This window comes from Hylobates moloch, unplaced genomic scaffold, assembly GCF_009828535.3.
Source record: "Hylobates moloch isolate HMO894 unplaced genomic scaffold, HMol_V3 SCAFFOLD_6, whole genome shotgun sequence".
NCBI classification, from domain to species: domain Eukaryota; kingdom Metazoa; phylum Chordata; class Mammalia; order Primates; family Hylobatidae; genus Hylobates; species Hylobates moloch.
Window position 1 is genome coordinate 80,243,976 of NW_026652281.1, and position 21,597 is coordinate 80,265,572.

At 48.9% G+C, this 21,597-nt stretch overlaps 1 long non-coding RNA gene and 1 pseudogene across 1 annotated transcript; both read left to right on the forward strand.

Moving 5' to 3' along the window:
* Nucleotides 1-10,644: 10,644 nt before the first annotated feature.
* LOC131383773 (uncharacterized) lies at nucleotides 10,645-12,043 on the forward strand. Its single transcript, XR_009214039.1, has 2 exons — nucleotides 10,645-10,956; nucleotides 11,297-12,043. It is a non-coding gene; the product is annotated as an uncharacterized LOC131383773 (long non-coding RNA).
* Nucleotides 12,044-13,056: 1,013 nt separating this feature from the next.
* Nucleotides 13,057-14,305, forward strand: LOC116470235 (hsp90 co-chaperone Cdc37-like; annotated as a pseudogene).
* The last annotated feature ends 7,292 nt before the right edge of the window (nucleotides 14,306-21,597 follow it).

The following is a 21,597-nucleotide window of genomic DNA, read 5'->3' on the forward strand; positions in this document are numbered from 1 at the left end:
CGCGCCATACGGGGGCGAGGACAAGCCTGAGGGAACTGGGCGCTGACACCTTTGGCTGCAGGCGTCGCGAATCCTACCGCGCCTTGGTGTCGGGATTTAAAACACGAAGATCGGCGGGGCGCAGTGGCTCACGCGTGTAATTACAGCATTAATAGGCATTAATAGTGTAGAAGTAGATAATCCTGCCGGGTGCGGTGGCTCACTCACGCCTGTAATCCCAGCACTTTGGGAGACCGAGGCAGGCGGATTACCTGAGGTCGGGAGTTCGAGATCAGCCTGACCAATATGGAGAAACCCCATCTCTACTAAAAATACAAAATTAGCCAGGCGTGGTGGTGCATGCCTGTAAGCCCAGCTACTCGGGAGGCTGAGGCAGGAGAATCGCTTGAACCCGGGAGGCGGAGGTTGTGGTGAGCCGAGATGGAGCCATTGGACTCCAGCCTGGACAAGAGCGAAACTCCATCTCAAAAAAAAAAAAAAAAAAAAAGGAGACAATGCTAGCCAGGCACAGTGGCTCACTTCTGTAATTCCAACACCCTGGGAGGCTGTGGGCGGATCACCTGAGGTCAGGAGTTGGAGACCAGCCTGGCCAATATGGCAAAACCCCGTGTCTACTAAAAAATACGAAAATTAGCTGGGCACGTTGTCACCTGCCTGTAATCCCAGCTACGTGGGAGGCTGAGGCTGGAGAATCACTTGAACCCAGGAGGAAGAGGTTGCAGTGAGCAGAGATCACACCACTGCACTCCAGCCTGGGTGACAGAGCCAGACTCTGTCTCAAAAAAAAAAAAAAAAAAAAAGTAGATGATGCTAGATCTTGCAGGTCTTTATAGGCCTGTGGTTTGGAGCCGCCATTGGCAGAGGTTTTAGTGCAAGGGACTGTGTTACATTTTTCAAGGTGGTTTTGATATGGGAGCGGGACAGGGAAGTGCTGGGAAGGGAAGAGCATGGTCCCTGGCTAGGGTTTCACCTCGGCGCCTGTGCCCACTGACCTAGGTGAGGATAGGCATTTCTGTTTTTGTGCCCAAAGGTTGCATTTCCCAAGACCACCCTGGCCCGCGACGCCCCCATCCTGTGCCTATAAAAAGAAAATCCCAAGACCCAGCCAGGTGCAGTGTCTCGTGCCTGTAATCCCAGCACTTTGGGAGGCTGAGGCGGGCGAATCACCTGAGGTCAAAAATTAGCTGGGTGTGGTGGCACATGCCTGTAATCCCAGCTACTTGGGAGGCTGAGGCATGAGAATCGCTTGAATCCAGGAGGCAGAGGTTGCAGTGAGCCAAGATTGCACCCCTGCACTCCAGCCTGGTGACAGAGCGAGACTCCGTCTCAAAAAAAAAACAAGGCTGGGCGCGGTGGCTCATGCCTATAACCCCAGCACTTTGGGAGGCTGAGGTGGGTGGATCACCTGAGGTCAGGTGATCGAGACCAGCCTGGCCAAGATGGTGAAACCCCATCACTACTAAAAGTACAAAAAATTAGCTGGGTGTGGTGGCAGGCACCTGTAATCCCAGCTACTTGGGAGGCTGAGGCAGATAATTGAACCCAGGAGGCGGGGGTTGCACTGAGCCGAGATTGCGCCACTGCACTCCAGCCTGGGGTACAGAGCAAGACTTCGTCTCAAAAAAAAAAAAAAAACAAAACAAAACACACACACACAACCCAAGACCCTAGCGGGCACCCACACAAACAGCTGGACAGCATAAAAGCACACTGACAGGTATGGGCAGGCCAGCAGGCCATCCACCAGCCGAATGATACAGAGTTTGGCCAGAAGGTGGGAGGAGAGCCGCTGAGTGGCCGGACCCCAGGGGAATACCACCTTCCCACTCCATCTCCCTCTGACTCCCCCATCTGCTGAGAGCTACTTCTACTCAACAAAACCTTCCACTCATTCTCCAAGCCTACGCGTGATCTGATTCTTCTGGTACACCAAGGCAAGAAACCTGGGATACAGAAAGCCCTCTGTCCTTCCGGTAAGGCAGGGGGTCTAACTGAGCTCACTAACACAAGCTGCTTACGGACCCTACAAACGGCAAAACTAAAAGAGCACCTTGTAACACACGCCCACTGGGGCTTCAGAGCTGTAAGCATTCGCCCATAGACACTGCCGTGAGGTCAGAGCCCCACAGCCTGCCTGTCTGCCTGCTCCCCCTAGAGGTTTGAGCAGCGGGGCACTGAAGAAGCAACCACACCCCCATCACATGCCCTGCGAGGGGGATAGGGAAGGAACTTTTCCCGTTTCAGTTTCATACATTCGGCATTTGCTGCGTGTCTAGCCCTGTTTAGCACTGGAGGGACAATGCTCTCCTGAAAGAATAGCGGGAATTAGCAGATTGAGAGGAAAGAAAGAGGCCATTTTCGGTAGAGGGAACAGTATCGACAAAATCTTGGAGGCACTGAAGTTCAGGGCACATTCGGTGGCTGGTCTGTTGGGGTTAAAATGTGGCAGTGCCTCTGCACACACCCTGGCTGTAACCCTTGTTCTCCCTCTTCCGTGCTCCTCCTTCCCTCTCTTCTCTCTCTCTCTTTCCCCTCCTCCCATCTCTCCTCTCCACAGAAATTGAATGCACTGAAATTGCCAAGGGAGTCGGAGGTAAAGTATGAAGGAGGTTGAGTGAGACAAAGACGAAGAAGTGCAAATTTACGGTAAAGTAAAAGCTTTTGATTTTAGAGTGGTTTCCTGTTACTCCCCAAACCCTGATCCTTTGCAAAGGAAAAGTCATATCAAATTCTTTTTTAAATAAATTAATTTATTTTACTTTTTGAGATAGAGTCTTGCTTTGTTGCCCAGGCTGGAGTGGGATGGCGTGATTTTGGCTCACTGCAACCTCCGCGTCCCAGGTTCAAGGGATTCTCCTGCCGCAGCCTCCTGAGTGAGTAACTGGGACTACAGGCATGCACCAGCATGCCCGGCTAATTTTTTTTTTTTTTTTTGAGGCGGAGTCTCACTCTGTCACCCAGGCTGGAGTGTAATGGTGCAATCTCAGCTCACTGCAACCTCCTCCTCCTGCGTTGAAGAGATTCTCCTGCCTGAGCCTCCTGAGTAGCTGGGACTATAGGCACGTGCCACCACACCTGGCTAATTTTTGTATTTTTCTTAAGAGATGGGTTTCACTATGTTGGCCAGGCTGGTCTCAAACTCCTGACTTCATGATCCACCCACCTCAGCCTCCCAAAGTGCTGGGATTACAGGCGTGAGCCACCGTGCCCGGCCGCCTGGCTAATTTTTGAATTCTTAGTAGAGATAGGGTTTCACTATGTTGGCCAGGCTGGTCTTAAACTCCTGACCTCAGGTGATTCACCTGCCTTGGCCTCCCAAAGTGCTGGGATTACAGGCGTGAACCACTGTGTCTGTCTGACTTTTTTTAAGTAAAGCTTTTTCTTTTTCTTTTTTTTTTTGAGACAGAGTCTTGCTCTGTCACCCAGGCTGGAGTGCAGTGGCGCGATCTCGGCTCACTACAAGTTCTGCGCCCTGGGTTCATGCCATTCTCCTGCCTCAGCCTCCCAAGTATCTGGGACTACAGGTGCATCCCACCATGCCCAGCTAATTTTTGTATTTTTAGTAGAGACAGGGTTTCACCATGTTGGCCAAGCTGGTCTCAAACTCCTGACCTCAGGTGATCTGCCCGCCTCAGCTTCCCAAAGTGCTAGGATTGCAGGCGTGAACCACCACGCCCAGCCTAAGTTTTTTTTTTTTTTTTAAGTATAACAAATTCAGATGAGTGACAGATCATAACTGCACAGCTTGATGAGTTTTCACAAAACAAGCACAGCTGTGTAACCAGTGCCCACATCAAGAAACAAAACGTGGCCAGTCCCCCTAGCATAGCTCCCTGCCAGTGTCCCCCTTTGGTCACCAGCCAACAGGCTTCTTAAGTTTTATTTATTTATTTATTTAGTTATTTAATTTTTTTTGAGATGGAGTCTCCCTCTATTGCCCAGGCCGTAGTGCAGTGGCATGATCTTGGCTCACTGCAACCTCCACTTCCTGGGTTCAAGCGATTCTTCTCCTCAGCCTCCCTGAGTAGCTGGGGCTACAGGTGCACACCACCACACCCAGCTAATTTTTTTTGTATTTTTAGTAGAGACGAGATTTCATCATTTTGGCTAGGCTGGTCTCAAACTCTTGGCCTTAAGTGATCTGCCTACTTTGGCCTCCCAAAGTGCTAGGATTACAGGTGTAAGCCACTGCGCCTGGCCAAGTTTTATTTATTTATTTTTTTGAGATGGAGTCTCGCTCTGTTGCCCAGGCTGGAGTGCAGTGGTGCGATCTTGGCTCACTGCAAGCTCTGCCTCCTGGGTTCACGCCATTCCCCTGCCTCAGCCTCCTGAGTAGCTGGGACTACGGGCGCCCACCACCACACCCGGCTAATTTTTTGTATTTTTAGTAGAGACGGGGTTTCACCATGTTAGCCAGGATGGTCTCGATCTCCTGACCTCGCGATCCGCCTGCCTCAGCCTCCCAAAGTGCTGGGATTACAGGTGTGAGCCACCGTGCCTGGCCTTTTTTTCTCTTTTTTTTTTTTTTTTTTTTTTTGCAATTTCTGCTGCCCAGGCTGGAGTGCAGTGGTGTGATTACGGCTCACTGCAGCCTCAAACTCCTGGCCTCAAGTGATCCTCCCGCCTCAGCCTCCTGAGTAGCTGAGACTACAGGCACACTACACCCAATTAATATTTTTACTTTTTATAGAGATAGGGTCTCACTATATTGCCCAGGCTGATCTTGAACTCCTGGCCTCAAGCAATTCTCTAGCATTGGCCTCCCAAAGCTTTGGGATTACAAGACTGAGCCACTGTGCCTGGCCTCAACTTAGTCTTGTAAATAGGAAAAATGGGAAAGAAGGCAGCTGACTTAAAGAAATCCTAGGTCGGGCATGGTGACTCACACCTGTAATCCCAGCACTTTGGGAGGCCGAGGCGGGTGGATCACCTGAGGTCAGGAGCTCGAGACCAGCCTGGCTGACATGGTGAAACCCCATCTCTACTAAAAATGCAAAAATTAGCCGGGCATGGTGGCGCATGCCTGTAATCCCAGCTACTTGGGAGGCTGAAGCAGAGGAATCGCTTGAACCCGGGAGGCAGAGGTTGCAGTGAGCCAAGATCTTGCCACTGCACTCCAGCCTGGGCGACAGAGCAAGACCTTGTTGCCAAAAAAAAAAAAAAAGAAAAAGAAAAAAGTAAAGAAAAGAAAACCTAGTAATTTACCTAATAATTTCTTCCTTTATGAGTGTAGTAGGCTCTGTGACTGGAGACAAATGTAACATGGGTGTATTTAATAGGTGAATTTTGTTAATACTCAGATTCTGATGGGGTCCTTAATGGTCCCAGAGTGGGAACCAAACCCTGAAAGAGCTTTGATCAGTCTGGTGTCTCCAGTTCATGTAGGCGTAAATATTTCTCACAGCAGATTGACTCTCTTCATGTGTCTGTAATAACACAGCCAGCAAGCTGTGTTATTACACTCTTCATGTGTCTGTAATAACACAGCCAGCAAGCAGGAAGATGATAACCATAATGGCATTTGAATAACAATTTCAAATGCATAAAGGCACTTGAAACTCATGAAAAACTTATAGGTGGGCAGGAAAAGCAGCTATTATTAACCTCATTTTACAAATGAGAAAAGCAGGACTCTGCAGTGCAGGGGAGGGCTCTGTTGTGACAGCATGAGATTCTGAAACGAGGTCCTCTAACTCACAGGTCACAGAAGACGCTTCCAAGTATATTATTATATTGCAGAAGGGGAATGAACTGAGCGGAACAAGAGGACAGAGCGTGGGAAAAGGGGAGGGAGTGCCATAGGAAACCCTCTGTGGGACAAAATGCTGGGTACCACACTCCCACTCACTCACGCAACTCCAGCCACTGATATCCCCCCTTTTTCTTTTATTTTTTCCTTTTCTTTCTTTTTTTAATCTTAAAAATTATTATTATTACTATTTGAGAGAGGGTGTCACTCTGTCACCCAGACTGGAGTGCAGTGGTGTGATCATAAGTCACTGCAGCATCAAACTCCTGAGCTCAAGTGATCCTCCCTTATCAGCCTCCTGAGCTGGGACTACAGGTGCACACCACCACGTTGGACTGTTATTTATGTATTTATTTTGAGACAGGATCTTGCTCTTTCACCCAGGCTGGAGTGCAGTGATACAATCATTGTCCTGGAACTACAGGCGCCCATCACCACACAAGACTTATTTATTTTTATTTTTTATTTTTTGAGACAGAGTTTTGCTCTGTTGCCTAGGCTGGAGTGCAGTGGTGTGATCTCGGCTCACTGCACCCTCCACCTCCTGGGTTCAAACGATTCTCCTGCCTCAGCCTTGTGAGTAGCTGGAATTTCAGGCATGCACCACCATGTCCGACTAATTTTTGTATTTTTAGTAGAGACAGAGTTTCACCATGTTGGTCAGGCTGGTCTTGAACTCCTGACCTCAAGTGATCCACACACCTTGGCCTCCCAAAGTGCTGGGATTACATGCGTGAGCCACCGTGCCTGGCTGAGACGCATTTTTTTTTTTTTTTTTTAAGAGATGGATTCTCACTATGTTGTCCAGGCTGGTCTAAAACTCCTGGGCTCAAGTGATCCTCCTGCCTTGGCCTCCCAAAGTGTTGGAATTACAGGTGTGAGCCAATGTGCCTGGCTTCAATATCCCCTTTCTAAAATAAATATCTCAAAAGACTATGAAATTCGGGCCGGGCACAGTGGCTCATGCCTGTAATCCCAGCACTTTGGGAGGCCGAGGTGGGAGGATCACAAAGTCAAGAGATCGAGACCATCCTGGCCAACATGGTGAAACCCTGACTCTACTAAAAATACAAAAATTAGCTGGGAATGGTGGCGCATGCCTGTAGTCTCAGCTACTTGGGAGGCTGAGGCAGGAGAATCGCTTGAACCTGGGAGGCGGAGGTTGCAGTGAGCTGAGATCACGCCACTACACTCCAGCCTGGCGACAGAGTGAGACTCCATCTAAAAAAAAAAAAAGAAAAGAAAAAAAAGACTATGAAATTCACAGATAATATAACTTTCTGATACACACAATTTTATTGTATTTTGCTTGTGTTTAATTTTCTCAAATAGACCTCGAGTACCTTGAAGACTGGAATGTCTTAGTATCCCCCTCAGTGCATTTCACATCGTACATGTTCAATGATATATTTCTATTATTATTATTATAAATTTTTCATTTGGAAACAGAGCCTTGCTGTGTTGCCAAGGCGTGAGTGCAGTGGCATGATTTCTGCTCACTGCAACCTCCGCCTCCAAGGCTCAAGCAATTTTCCTGTCTCAGCCACTGGAGTAGCTGGGATTACAGGCATGCACCACCACACCCAACTAATTTTTATATTTTTAGTAGAGACAGGGTTTCACCATGTTGGCCAGGCTGGTCTCAAACCCCTAGCCTCAAGTGATCTGCCTGCCTCAGCCTCTCAAGATGCTGGGATTACAGGCATGAGCCACCACACCCTGCCTATTATTGTAATTATTGAAAGACAACATACATATAGCTAAATGAACCAGCTGCACTAATCAATCACTGGTTTGGTGTCTATCGTCATCTATTAGTTTTGCCTGTTTTTTGATTTTTTTTTTTTTTTTTTTTTTTACTAGAGACAAGATCTCACTCTCTTGCCCAGGCTGGTGTGCAATTGCAAGATCCCAGCTCACTGCAGCCTTGAACTCCTGGGTTTAAGGGATCCTCCTATCTCAGCCTCCCAAGTAGCGGGAACCACAGGTGTACACCACCGAGTTCAGCCAATGTTTTTTGTGGGGTTTTTGTTTTTTATAGAGATGGAGGGCCTCACTATGTTCTCAGGCTCGTCTCGAACTCCTGGCCTCAAGCAATCATCCTGCCTCAGCCTCCCAAAGCACTGGGATTACAAGCGTGAACCACCACGCCTGGCCAGTTTTGCTGGTTCTTCAGCTTCATATAGAATCATAAGGCATATCCTCTTTTGTAAATGGCTTCTATGGCTGACCATAATACTTATGAGATTCATCTGTGTTAAGTGCACCAGTATGGTAGGACATTCTTTTTTGTTTGTTTTCTTGTTTTTTGAGACGGAGTTTTGCTTTTGTTGTCCAGGCTGGAGTGCAATGGTGCGATCTTGGCTCACTGCGACCTCTGCCTCCCGGGTTTAAGCGATTCTCCTGCCTCAGCCTCATGAGTAGCTGGGGTTACAGGCTTGCACCACCACACCCCACTAATTTTACGTTTTTAGTAGAGATGGGGTTTCTCCGTGTTGGTCAGGCTGGTCTCCAACTACTGACCTCAGGTGATCCACCCACCTCGGCCTCCCAAAGTGCTGGAATTACAGGTGTGAGGCACCACGCCTGGCCAGTCATTCTTTTTAAATTCCTGAATGGTTTTCAATTGAATGATGATCGATACCACAATGTATTCATTGTCCTGTAGATTGTTTTTTTTTTGATGGAGTCTCACTGTGTGCTCCATGATGAAGTGCAGCGGCACGATCTTGGCTCACTGCAACCTCTGCCTCCCAGGTTCAAGAGGTTCTCGTACCTCAGTCTCCTGATTAGCTTGGATTACAGGTGTGCACCATCACGCCTGGCTAATTTTTGTATTTTTAGTAGAGATGGAGTTTCACCATGTTTAGTAGAGACCAGGCCAGGCTGGTCTTAAAATTCTGACCTCAGGTGATCCTCCCACCTTGGCCTCCCAAAGTGCTGGGATTACAGGTGTGAGCCACCATGCCGGGCCATATTATAAATAAAGCTTGTATCAACATTTTTTTCAATATTTACATCATATGTTTTAAATTTTTATTATTAGGTACAGAGTAGTTTTTGTTATACATCCCTGTTAAATTGAATATTTTATTTTATTTTTTGTTTATTTTTTGAGATGGAGTCTCACTCTGTCACCCAGGCTGGAGTGCACTGGCACAATCTTGGCTCACTGTAACCTCCACCTCCTAGGTTCAAGCAATTCTCCTGCCTCAGCCTTTCAAGTAGCTGGGATTACAGGCACGTGGCACCACACCCAGTTGATTTTTGTATTTTTTAGTAGAAACAGGGTTTCGCCATGTTGGCCAGGCTGGGACTATTTTATTATTATGAGATGACACTCTTTATCTGCAGTAATACTTTTTGTGTGAGTCTATTTTTTCTGATACTAATATAGCTTTTCCAACTTCATTTTAGTTGGTTTTGGCCTGATGTATTTTTTTATTAATTGCTTTTCAATATTTCTGTATAATAATGATATTTATATACACCTTGAAATAGCATATAGCTAGTAGCTAGATTTTTTTTTTTTTTTTTTTGAGATGGAGTTTCACTCTTGTTGCCCAGGCTGGAGTGCAATGGTGAAATCTCAGCTCACCGCAACCTCTGCCTCCCAGGTTCAAGCGATTCTCCTGCCTCGGCCTCCCAAGTAGCTGGGATTACAGGCACACACCATCGTGCTAAGCTAATTTTTGTATCTTTAGTAGAGACAGGGTTTCACCATGTTGGCCAGGCTGGAATCGAACTCCCAATCTCAAGTAATCTGAGTGCCTCAGCCTCCCAAAGTGGTGAAATTACAGGCGTGAGATACTGCATCTGGCCTATACTTAGCATTTTTATACTTAGAATCATGGTGACTGAGGCACTGCAGTGCAGCTGGTAAGCAATGGATTTTACTGTGTGTGTTGCCTTCAGTAAAGGAATTGTCCAAGTACAGCTCTTAGTAAAGATCCCAACGAAGCAAAATACATCTTCCTTCAACGACCTGAGATTTTAGTCAGCTCAGGCTGCTATAACAAAATACCATAAACAGGGTGGCTTAAAAAACATTTATTTTTTGGCCGGGCGCAGTGGCTCACGCCTGTAATCCCAGCACTTTGGGAGGCCAAGGTGGGCGGATCACGAGGTCAGGAGATGGAGACCATCCTGGCTAACACAGTGAAACCCCATCTGTACTAAAAATACAGAAAATTAGCTGGGCGAGGTGGCGGGCGCCTGTAGTCCCAGCTACTCGGGAGGCTGAGGCAGGAGAATGGCGTGAACTCCAGGGGGCGGAGCCTGCAGTGAGCCGAGATCGTGCCATTGCACCTCCAGCCTGGGCGACAGCGAGACTCTGTCTCAAAAAAAAAAACAAAACAACAACAACAAAAAACCATTCCTTCCTCCCTCCGTCCCTCCCTCCCTTCTTCTTCCTTCTTGCTTTCTTCTTTCTTTTCTTCCCTCTGTGGCCCAGGCTGCAGTACACTCGGCTCGCTGCAGACTCCCTGCGTCCGGCTCCCGTGATTCTCCTGCCCTGGCCTGCGGGCTGCCTCAGATTGCCGGCGCGCGCCACCACCCCTCCCTCGTTTTTCTCCTTTGGCTGGAGGCGCGGTTTCGCCATGTCGGCCAGACTGGTCTCTGGCTCCTGACTTCCAGTAGTCTGCCCGCCTCGGCCTCCCGAGGTGCTGGGACTGCAGACGGAGGCTCGCTCACTCGGTGCTCGGTGTTGCCCGGGCTGGAGTGCGGTGGTGTGGTCTTGGCTCGCTGCAGCCTCCGCCTCCCACTTGGCCTCCCAGGGTGCTGGGATTGCAGCCTCTGCCCAGCCGCCGCCCACTCTGGGAGGTGGGGAGCGTCTCTGCCTGGCCGCCCATCGTATGGGTTATGAGGAGCTCCTCTGATCGGCCGCCCCATCTGGGAGGTGAGGAGCACCTCTGCCCAGCTGACACCCCGTCTAGGAAGTGAGAAACGTCTCTGCCTGGCCGCCCATCGTCTGGGATGTGAGGAGCGACTCTGCCCGGCCGCCACCCCGTCTGGGAAGTGAGGAGCGCCTCTGCCAGGCCGCCCCGTCTGGGAAGAAGTGAGGAGCGCCTCTGCCCGGCCGCCCCTTCTGGGATGTGAGGAGCGCCTCTGCCCGGCCGCCCCTTCTGGGATGTGAGGAGCGACTCTGCCTGGCCGCCACCCCGTCTGGGAAGTGAGGAGCGCCTCTGCACGGCCGCCCCGTCTGGGAAGTGAGGAGCGCCTCTGCCCGGCCTCCGCTTCTGGGAAGTGAGGAGCGCCTCTGCCTGGCCACCCATCGTCCGGGAAGTGAGGAGTGCCTCTGCCCGGCCGCCCCTTCTGGGATGTGAGGAGCACCTCTGCCTGGCCGCCCCGTCTGGGAAGTGAGGAGCGCCTCTGCGCGGCCGCCCCCGTCTGGGAAGTGAGGAGCGCCTCTACCCGGCTGCCCCTTCTGGGAAGTGAGGAGCGCCTCTGCCCGCCCACCCATCGTCTGAGAAGTGAGGAGCGCCTCTGCCCGGCCACCCATCGTCCGGGAAGTGAGGAGCCCCTCTGCCCGGCCACCACCCCGTCTAGGAAGTGAGGAGCGTCTCTGCCCGGCCGCCCCGTCTGGGAAGTGAGGAGCGCCTCTGCCCGGCCGCCCCGTCTGGGAAATGAGGAGCGCCTCTGCCTGGCCGCCCCATCCGGGAAGTGAGGAGCCCCTCTGCCCGGCCGCCACCCCATCTAGGAAGTGAGGAGCGTCTCTGCCCGGCCACCCCGTCTGGTAAGTGAGGAGCACCTCTGCCTGGCCGCCCCGTCTGGAATGTGGGGAGCACCTCTTCCCGGCCACCCTGTCTGGGAGGTCTACCACAGAGGCCAGAAGCAATGTGGGGTCTGGACGTGGTGGCTCACGCCTGTAGTCCCAGTACTCTGGGAGGCCGAGGCAGGTTGATCACTTGAGGCTAGGAGTTCGAGACCAGCCTGGCCAACATGGCGAAACATATGAAAAATACAACTGACAAACCAACCAACCAACCAAGCGACAACAAAACAGGTCTACCCTGGAGTCATACTCTAATTTTTTCTATTTTCCTCGCTTTCTGATCCTTTATCCCACTTTCTTTTTCTTCCTCTTCCTTCTCCTTCTTCTTTGTCAAATAGAGGATTGAGTTATTATCATTGATCCATACAAAGTCCCTCTCTCATTTATTTTCTTTAATTCCCACCCCCCATTTCTATTCCCCGTCTTCCCATGTGCAACCTTCCTAATATGTTTGATATGCATCTTTTTGTTTGTATGTACTTTTAGAAAATGTTTATTGTTTTGTGTGCAAAAAAAAATTTTTTTTAAAAAGAAAAAAAAAACCATTTATTTTTCACAGTTCTGGAGGCTGGGAAGTCCAAGATTAAGGTGCTGGCAAAATCGATTTGGTTTCTGGTGAGGGCTCTGTTTCTGGTTTGCTGACAGCTGCCTTCTTGCTATATCCCCACTTGGTGGAGAAAGAGATCGCTTGTCTCGTTCTCTTTCTGTGAGGGCATTAATACCATCATGAAGTCTCCCACCCTCATGACGTAATCTAGCCCCAATTACCTTCCAAGGGCCTCACCTTCTCACCTTCAGATGCTATCACATTGGGGATTAGGGCTTCAACAGATGCATTTGGCAGGAGAACACAAACATTTAGTTCATACTAATACACGATAGTCGAATTCTTGAAAAATTCAGTGTATATTAAAACCAAGCAAGAAATACTTTGGGTTTAGGCCGGGCGCAGTGGCTCATGCCTGTAATCCCAGCACTTTGGGAGGCTGAGGTTGGCGGATCACCTGAGGTCAGGAGTTTGAGACCAGCCTGGCCAACATGGTGAAACCCCATCTCTACTAAAAATACAAAAATTATCTAGGTGTGGTGGTGCATGCCTGTAATCCCAGCTATTCAAGAGGCAGAGGCAAGAGAGTTGCTTGAACCTGGGAGGCAGAGGTTGCGGTGAGCTGAGATTGCGCCACTGCACTGCAGCTTGAGTGACCAAGCAAGACTCTGTATCGAAAAAAACCAAAACAAAACGAAACAAAAAAACAACTTTGGGTTAATATGTAAAATGAAGTTAGATTCTTAGCACATACTGTTGGATGTCTGGGGGGGATATTAAAAAAACCATTCAAATGTAGAAGAATCTCTCTTCATCCAGGACCATACTGTGCATGGCAGGGTGGCTTTGCTCTCTCCCTCTAAGGATGTTGTCACATTCACAGTGAGATCAAAGCACCCACAAACAAGCTTCCAAAATGACCCTAGGGGGCAGTACTACCCCACTGAGAACCACTGTTCAGGGAGTCGGCTGAGTTGCAGAGGCAAGATGGTGGACTACAGCGTGTGGGGCCACACTGAGTGATGATGAAGAGGAGAGGCATCCCAACATCCACAGGGCTAACCTCTTCTGCTGGCAGCACCAAACCTGGGTGGAGCTCATGGAGCAGTTCCAGAAGGAGAAGGACGAACTGGACAGGGGCTGCTGGGAGTACAAGCGCAAGATGGCCGAGTGCCAGAGGAAGCTGAAGGAGCTGGAGGTGTCAGAGGGCACCAGGGGGTAGGTGGAGCGGCTACATGAAGAGCTGAGCTGGGAGCAGAAGCTGGAGGAGATGCCCAAGAAGAAGAGCATGGCCTGGAACGCGGACACACTCAGCAAAGGCGGCTTCAGGCCAGGTGCGGTGGCTCAAGCCTGTAATCCCAGCACTTTGGGAGGCCGATGCAGGATGATCACTTGAGGTCAGGGGTTTGAGACCAGCCTGACCAATGTGGTGAAACCCCATCTCTACAAAAATACAAAAATTAGCTGGGCATGGTGGTAGGCACCTGTAATCACAGCTGTTCGGGAGGCTGAGGCGGGAGAATCGCTTGAACCCCGGAGGTGGAGGCTGCAGCAGTGAGCCAAGATCATACCATTGCACACCAGCCTGGGTGACAGAGCAAGACTCCGTCTCAAAAAAAAAAAAGAAGACGGCTTCAGCAGGAGCATGGTGAACACCAAGCCTGATGAGAAGACGGCCAATTACCTGGTCATCTGGTGTGCTGATCTAGAGGTGCAGGAGAAATGCGCCCTCATGGAGCAGGTGGTCCACTAGGCAATTGTCACGCAGTTCAACCTGGGGTTGGCCAGGAGCCAGAAGGGGATCCCCCGGGCCTGCTTCTGGCAGTTCTTCACTGAGATTCAGACGGCTGACTGCCACTGCATGGAGAGCTTCAAGGATGAGTTGGAAGCCTCCACAGAGCCTGCACAGAGCTGCGCCAAGCTGCTCATCTAGAAGGCAGGTGGTGCAGAAGTACCAGGAGGAGGAGTTCAAGAAGCAGCTTGGCCCCGGCGGCCTGGACCCCATGGAGGCAACGAGTCCCTCCCTGAGGAACTCCAAAAGAGCTTCAATGTGAAGGACATGTAAATGCAGCAAGATGGACCCCACCAAGGCCAAGTTCCCCATGCAGCAGTGTATCGACGCCAGCCTCCGGGTCCCCAACTCTGAGGTCAGCGAGGCCAAGGAGGGAGAGGAGGAGTGTCCAGGGACCCGCTGCTGGAAGCTGTTCCCGAGACAGGTGGGGACGTCAGCGTGTGACCCACTCCAGCTGCAGCTGCCACCTGCTTGCAGGCCCTACGCGCCCCTTTTCAGAAAACAAAAATAGACACCATCTCACCAGCTTCTGGCTTCCTCCACTTCCGCTGCTCCCCTTAGCCCTGGGGGCCTGCCAGACCTTCCCTGCCCTCTCCCCTTCCCCGCCCTCTCCACTGTCCCCACTCTCCAGCAGCCATTCAAGTCTCTGCTTTGAGTCAAGGGACTTCACTGCCCACAGCGCCCCATCAGCATCATGCCAAAGGCCCAGGGGCCCAGTGAGGGGCAGAGGTCACCAGCCTGGTCCACCAGGTAGAGGGGAGGGTCCCCAGCCACTAGGTGGCTCAGGTCACCGCGTTCTGTTTCCACTGTTCATCTGCTGTCTGTGTCTTCTAATGGCAAACAGCAATGATGTTCTAAAAAGTATTTTAGATATTAAAAGAAAAAAAAGAGAGGCTGGATGAGGTGGCTCACACCCGTAATCCCAGCACGTTGGGAGGCTGAGGAGGGTGGACCACTTGAGGTCAGAAGTTCAAGACCAGCCTGGCCAACATGGTGAAACCCCATTTCTACTAAAAATACAAAAATTAGCCGGGCATGGTGGCACGTGCCTGTAGTCCCAGATAATTGGTAGGCTGAGGCAGGAGAATCACTTGAACCTGGAAGATGGAGTTTGCAGTGAGCTGAGATTGTGCCACTGCACTCCAGTCTGAGCAACAGAGCAAAACTGTCTCCAAAAAAAAAAAAAAAAAAAAGTTGGAGGATTCACATTTCCTATTTTCAAAAGCTCACTACAAAAGCTCACTACAAAGCTACAGTAATCAAGACAGTGTTATATTGTTGTAAGAATAAACCTGGGCCTAGTGCAGTGGCCCACGCCTGTAATCCCAGTACCTCTGGAGGCCAAGGTAGGCAGATCATTTGAGCCGAGGAGTTTGAGACCAGACTGGGCAACACAGTGAGACATCGTCTCTACCAAAAAAATGTACAAAAACTAGCTGGGTGTGGTGGCTAATTGGGAGGCTGAGGCAGAGGAGCCCAGAAGTTCAAGGTTACAGTGACCTATGATCACGCCACTTCACTCCATCCTGGGTGACAAAAACCCTGTCTCTAAAAAAATAAAAAATAAAAATAATAAAAATAAAGTTAGCAGTTAGGGTCTACTATGTTAACTTTTTTCTGCACAGACTGCTATATCACACCACCTGCAAAAAAGTTAATTCAAAATGAAAACAAGACCTAAATGTAAGAGCTAAAACTATAAAACTCTTAGAAGAAAATATAGGAGGCTGGGCGAGGTGGTTCATGCCTGTAATCCCAGCACTTTGGGAGGCCGAGGTGGGCGGATCACTTGAGGTCAGGAGCTTGAGGCTAGCCTGACCAACATGGTGAAACCCCATCTCTACTAAAAATATAAAAAATTAGCCGAGTGTGGTGGCACACCCTTGTAATCCCCGCTACTCAGGAGGCTGAGGCAGGAGAATCGCTTGAACCTGGGAGGCGGAGGTTGCAGTGAGCCGAGATTGCACCATTGTACTCCAGCCTGGGCAACAAGAGTGAAACTCCGTCTCAAAAAAAAAAGAAAGAAAAAAGAAAATACAGGAGTAAATCCTCATGAGCTTGGATTTGTCAACAGTTTCTTAGATACGTGTGGGGTTTATTTCTTTGTTTTTTTTCTTTTTTTGATACTGAGTCTCGCTCTGTCGCCCAGGCTGGAGTGCAGTGGCATAATCTCGGCTCACTGCAAGCCCCGTCTCCTGGGTTCACACCATTCTCCTGCCTCAGCCTCCCAAGTAGCTGGGACTACAGGCGCCTGCCACCATGCCTGGCTAATTTTTTTGTATTTTTAGTAGAGATGGAGTTTTGACCGGGCACGGTGGCTCACACCTGTAATCCCAGCACTTTGGGAGGCTGAGGCGGGCGGATCACCTGAGGTTGGGAGTTGGAGACCAGCCTGACCAACATAAAGAAACCCCATCTCTACTAAAAATACAAAAAAATTAGCCGAGCATGGTGGCACATGCCTGTAATCCCAGCTACTCAGGAGGCTGAGGCAGGAGAATTGCTTGAACCTGGGAGGCAGAGGTTGTGGTGAGCCGAGATCATGCTATTGCACTCCAGCCTGGGCAAAAAGAATGAAACTCTGTTTCAAAAAAAAAAGAGATGGGGTTTCACCATGTTAGCCAGGATGGTCTCGATCTCCTGACCTCATGATCTGCCTGCCTTGACCTCCCAAAGTGCTGGGATTACAGGCATGAGCCCCCACGCCCGGCCCCTCTTTGTTTTTTAAGAGACAGGGTCTTGCTTTGTGCCCACATTGGGGTGCAGTGGTATAATCATAGCTCACTGCAGCCTCGAATTCCTAGGCTGAAGTGATCCTCCCAATTTAGCCTCCTCCTCCCACTTCAGCCTCCTGAGTAGCTGGGAGTACAGGCATGCACTACTACACCTGGCTAATTTTATTTTTATTTTTTGAGACAGGGTTTCATTCCTGTCACCCAGGCTGGAGTGCAATGGTTCAATCTCAGCTCACTGCAACCTCCACCTCTCGGGCTCAAGCAATTATCCTGCCTCAGCCTCCCAAGTAGCTGGGACTACAGGCATACCTTGCCAGGATAATTATTTTTTCTTTTTTTTTTTTTTTTTTTTTGGTAGAGACAGGTTTTTGCCATGTTGCCCAGACTGGTCTTGAACTCATGACCCAAGTTGTCCTCCTGCCTCCCAGAATGCTGGGACTATAGGCATGAGCCACCACACCCGGCCTCATTTTATCCTTATCTTAATTTTTTACAGAGATAGAACCTTGCTATGTTGCTCATGCTGGTCTTGAACTCCTGGTCTCAAGCAAACCTCCCGCCTTGGCCTCCCAAAGTGCTGGGATTACAGGCATGAGCCACTGCACCTGGCTCCCACTTAGATATGTTACCAGAAGCACAAGCAACCAAACAAAAAATAGATAAATTGGACTTCATCAAAATAAGTGTCTTTCCATACCAAAAGACAATATCAAAAAAGTAAAATGACAACACAGAATGGGAGAAAATATTTGCAAATCATGTATCTTATAAGGGACTTCTGTCTAGAATATATGAAGAAATCTTACAACTCAAAAAGACTTCAGATCTCTGGCTCTTTAATAAAAAAAGACAGCCCAGGTGCAGTGGTTCACGTCTGTAATCCCAGCACTTTGGGAGGCCGAGGCGGGCGGATTGTGAGGTCAGGAGATCGAGACCGTCCTGGCTAACTGGTGAAACCCCGTCTCTACTAAAAATACAAAAAAAAATTAGCCAGGCGTGGTGGCGGGCGCCTGTTGTCCCAGCTACTCGGGAGGCTGAGGCAGGAGAATAGCGTGAGCCCGGGAGACGGAGCTTGCAGTGAGCCAAGATCACGCCACTGCACTCCAGCCTGGGCGACAGAGCAAGACTCCATCTCAAAAAAAAAAAAAAAAAGACAATCCCATTTAAAAATGGGCAAAGGATCTGAGCAGACGTTTCTCAAAGGACTATATGTACGGTCAATAAGGACATGAAAAGATGCTCAGCATCATTAGTCACCAGGGACATGCAAATCAAAACCACAATGAGATACCACTTCATACTCACTAGAAAGGCTGTAATAAAAACCAAACCAGCCAACCAAAGGAAAAAAAAACAAAAACGGAAAAGAGGCTGGGCACAGTGGCTTATGCCTGTAATCCCAGCACTCTGGGAGGCCGAGGACAGCGGATCACCTGAGTTTAGGAGTTGGAGACCAGCCTGGCCAACATGGCGAAACCCCGTCTCCATAAAAAAAACAAAAATTAGCCAGGTGTGGTGGTGGGTGCTTGTAATCCCAGCTACTTGGGAGGCTGAGGCAGGAGAATAGCTTGAACCCGGGAAGTGGAGGCTGCAGTGAGAGGAGATCGCGTCACTGCACTCCAGCCTGATGACAGAGCAAGACTCCGTCTGAAAAAACAAAACAAAAACAAAAAAACAAAAAACAAGAATTAGCCAGGTGTAGTGGTGCATGCCTGTAATCCCAGCTACTTGGGAGACTGAGGTGGGAGAATCACTTGAACTCAGGAGACTGAGGTTGCAGTGAGCCGAGATAGCACCACTGCACTCCGTCCTGGGCAACAGAGCGAGACTGTCTCAAAAAAAAAAAAAAAAAAAGGAGGCTGAGGCGGGAGAATCACTTGAACTGGGAAGGCGGAGGTTGCGGTGGAAAAAGAATGCAAAACAGCAAGCATTGGTGGGGACGTGGAGAAATTAGAGTCCTCGTACACTGCCAGTGGAATGTAAAATTGCAGCCACTTGGGGAACAGTCGGGTAGTTCTTCAAAGGATCAAACAAAATTACCATCAACCCAGCAATTCTACTCCTTGATATTATCCAAGAGAAATGGAAAACATGTGTCCACACAAAAACTTTACACAAACATTTATAGCAGCATGATTCATAGTAAGTTAAAAAATTGAAAACCAAATATCCATCAACTAACAAATGGATAAATAAAATACTGTGGTTGGGTATGGTGGCACATGGGTAATAATCCCAGCCCTTTGGGAGGCTGAGGCAGGTGGATCGCTTGAGGCGAGGAGTTCCAGTCCAGCCTGAGCAACAAAGCAAGACCTCGTCTCTACAGAAAAAAAAATTAAAAATTAGCCAGGCAGGGCCGGGTGCAGTGGCTCACACTTGTGATCCTGGCACTTTGGGAGGCCAAGGTGGGTGGATCACTTGAGCTCTGGAGTACAAGACCAGCCTGGACAACATGGTGAAACCCCATCTCTACCAAAAATATAAAAATTAGTCAGGTGTGGTGGTGCTTGCCTGCAGTCTTAGATACTCAGGAGGCTGAGGCAGGAGGACCCCTTGAGCCCAGGAGGTTGAGACTGCAGTGAGCTATGATCATGCCACTATATCCAGCCTGGGTGACAGAGCAAGACTCTTGGTCTCCAAGAAAACAAAAACAAAAAACAAGACCTCCAGTGCACACTAAGTTTCGAGAAACACGGGTATAATGCAATGCAAAGGTGAGAGACAGGAGTCATATCATAGCATGATCAGAGCTGATGTTTACTGAGTGTTGACATGATCTCATGTAGTTTCCAAAAGCACCTTATGAAGTGCTGGTGCTATTATTATCCCATTGGACAGATCAGGAAACTGAGGTGCAGAGAGGTAAAGTGACTTGCCCAAGGTCATAGCGCTAGTGAATGGCAGGGTTGGCACCTGAAAGTCAGTTCCTTCTGCCCCCAAAGCCCATGCTATTAACCAGTGGGTCAGCATTTCCTAGATCTGGGCCCACAAACATCACTGGTCATGATGGAGTAGTCTCAGGGGGAACTTGTATGTTCATTTTAAACTCCAATAGTTACATAACTATTTATAGTAGAAAATACATATATATCACCTAAAACTCATGATTTTAATAATGTTTCCCTTTAAAATAACTGAATTTATATTAAAGGTTAGTTGCTTTAATGAAAAATATTAAGTAAATAAAAGTACTGTTAGGTTCGGATATGGCAAATATAGTAGAAAGGGTAACAACGAAGTATGAGAAACACTAAGCCAGACTCAGTTGTTGTTTTTTTTTTGAGACAGAGTCTTGCTCTGTTGCCCAGGCTGGAGTGCAGTGGCGCAATTTCGGCTCATCACAACCTCCGCCTCCTGGGTTCAAGCAATTCTTGTGCCTCAGCCTTCCAAGTAGCTGGGACTACAGGTGCGTGCCACCACACCTGGCTAATTTTTTATATTTTTAGTAGAGACGGGGTTTTGTCATGTTGTCCAGGCTGGTCTCAAACTCTTGACCTCAGGTGATCCGCCCGCCTCAGCCTCCCAAAGTGCTGGGATTACAGGCATGAGCCACGGCGCCTGGCCCAGACTCAGTTTAATATAAAAATATGCAACAATTTATACATTTTACTGTGTATATAAACTGTACCTAAATAACAGGACTATAGGCCAGGAGCAGTGGCTTATGCTTGTAATCTCAGTACTTTGGGAGGCCGAGGCAGGACTGCTTGAGCTCAAGAGTTCAAGACCAGCCTGGGTAACATAGGAAGATCACGTCTCTACAAAAAAAAAAAAAAAAAAAAAAATTAGCTGGGCTTGGTGGTGTGCACTTGTAGTCCCAGCTACTTGGGAGGCCAAGGTATGAGGATTGTTTGAGTCTAGGAGGTCAAGGCTACAGTGAGCCATGACTGTGCCACTGGACTTCAGCCTGGGTGACAGAGTGCAACCTGTCTCTAAAAATAAAAAAATAGGCCGGGCGCGGTGGCTCATGCTTGTAATCCCAGCACTTTGGGAGGCCGAGGCGGGCAGATCACGAGGTCAGGAGATCGAGACCACAGTGAAACCCCGTCTCTACTAAAAATACAAAAAAATTAGCCGGGCGTAGTGGCGGGCGCCTGTAGTCCCAGCTACTCGGAGAGGCTGAGGCAGGAGAATGGCGTGAACCCGGGAGGCGGAGCTTGCAGTGAGCCGAGATCGCGCCACTGCACTCCAGCCTGGGTGACAGAGCGAGACTCCGTCTCAAAAAAAAAATAAAAAAAATAAAAATAAATAAAAATAAAATAAAATAATTAAAAAAATAAAAATAAAAAAATAATAATAAAATAAAATGCCTCAGGTGCCAACCCTGCCATTCACTAGCTCTATCTACTCACTGATGGAACGGTGAGTAGACAGATTTGATGGGGGCTGGACTACATGATAAAGCAACTGTAACAAAATGTTAACATAGAACAGGGTGGTGCATACTCAGAATGATTCATTGCACAATTCTTTCCACTTCTCTGAAAACTTTCACGCTGGAAAGAATGTCCAACATGATTGTTTACAGATTGTCCCAAACAATGAATGCATGAATGAATGAATACGTAAGGCCTCAAAGACGGCAGAGGCCAGGCACAGTGGCTCACACCTGTAATCTCAGCACTTTGGGAGGCCAAGGTGGGTGGATCACCTGAGGTCATGAGTTTGAGACCAGCTTGGCCAACCTGGCAAAATGCCATCTGTACTAAAAATATAAAAATTAGCCGGACATGGTGGTGCCCACCTGTAATCCCAGCTACTCGGGAGGCTGAGGCAGAATTGCTTGAACCGGGAAGTGGAGGTTGCAGTGAGCCAAGATCATGCCATTGCACTCCAGCCTGGGTGACAGAGCGAGACTCTGTCAAAACAAACAAACAAACAACAACAAAAAAAAACAAAAAAAAGGGAGAAAGCTGCTGACATACCTTCTCTATGCTGTCTATATACAGGAAAGTGGGCATGTATTACTTTCATAATAAAACTTTCTTTTTAGAGACAAAA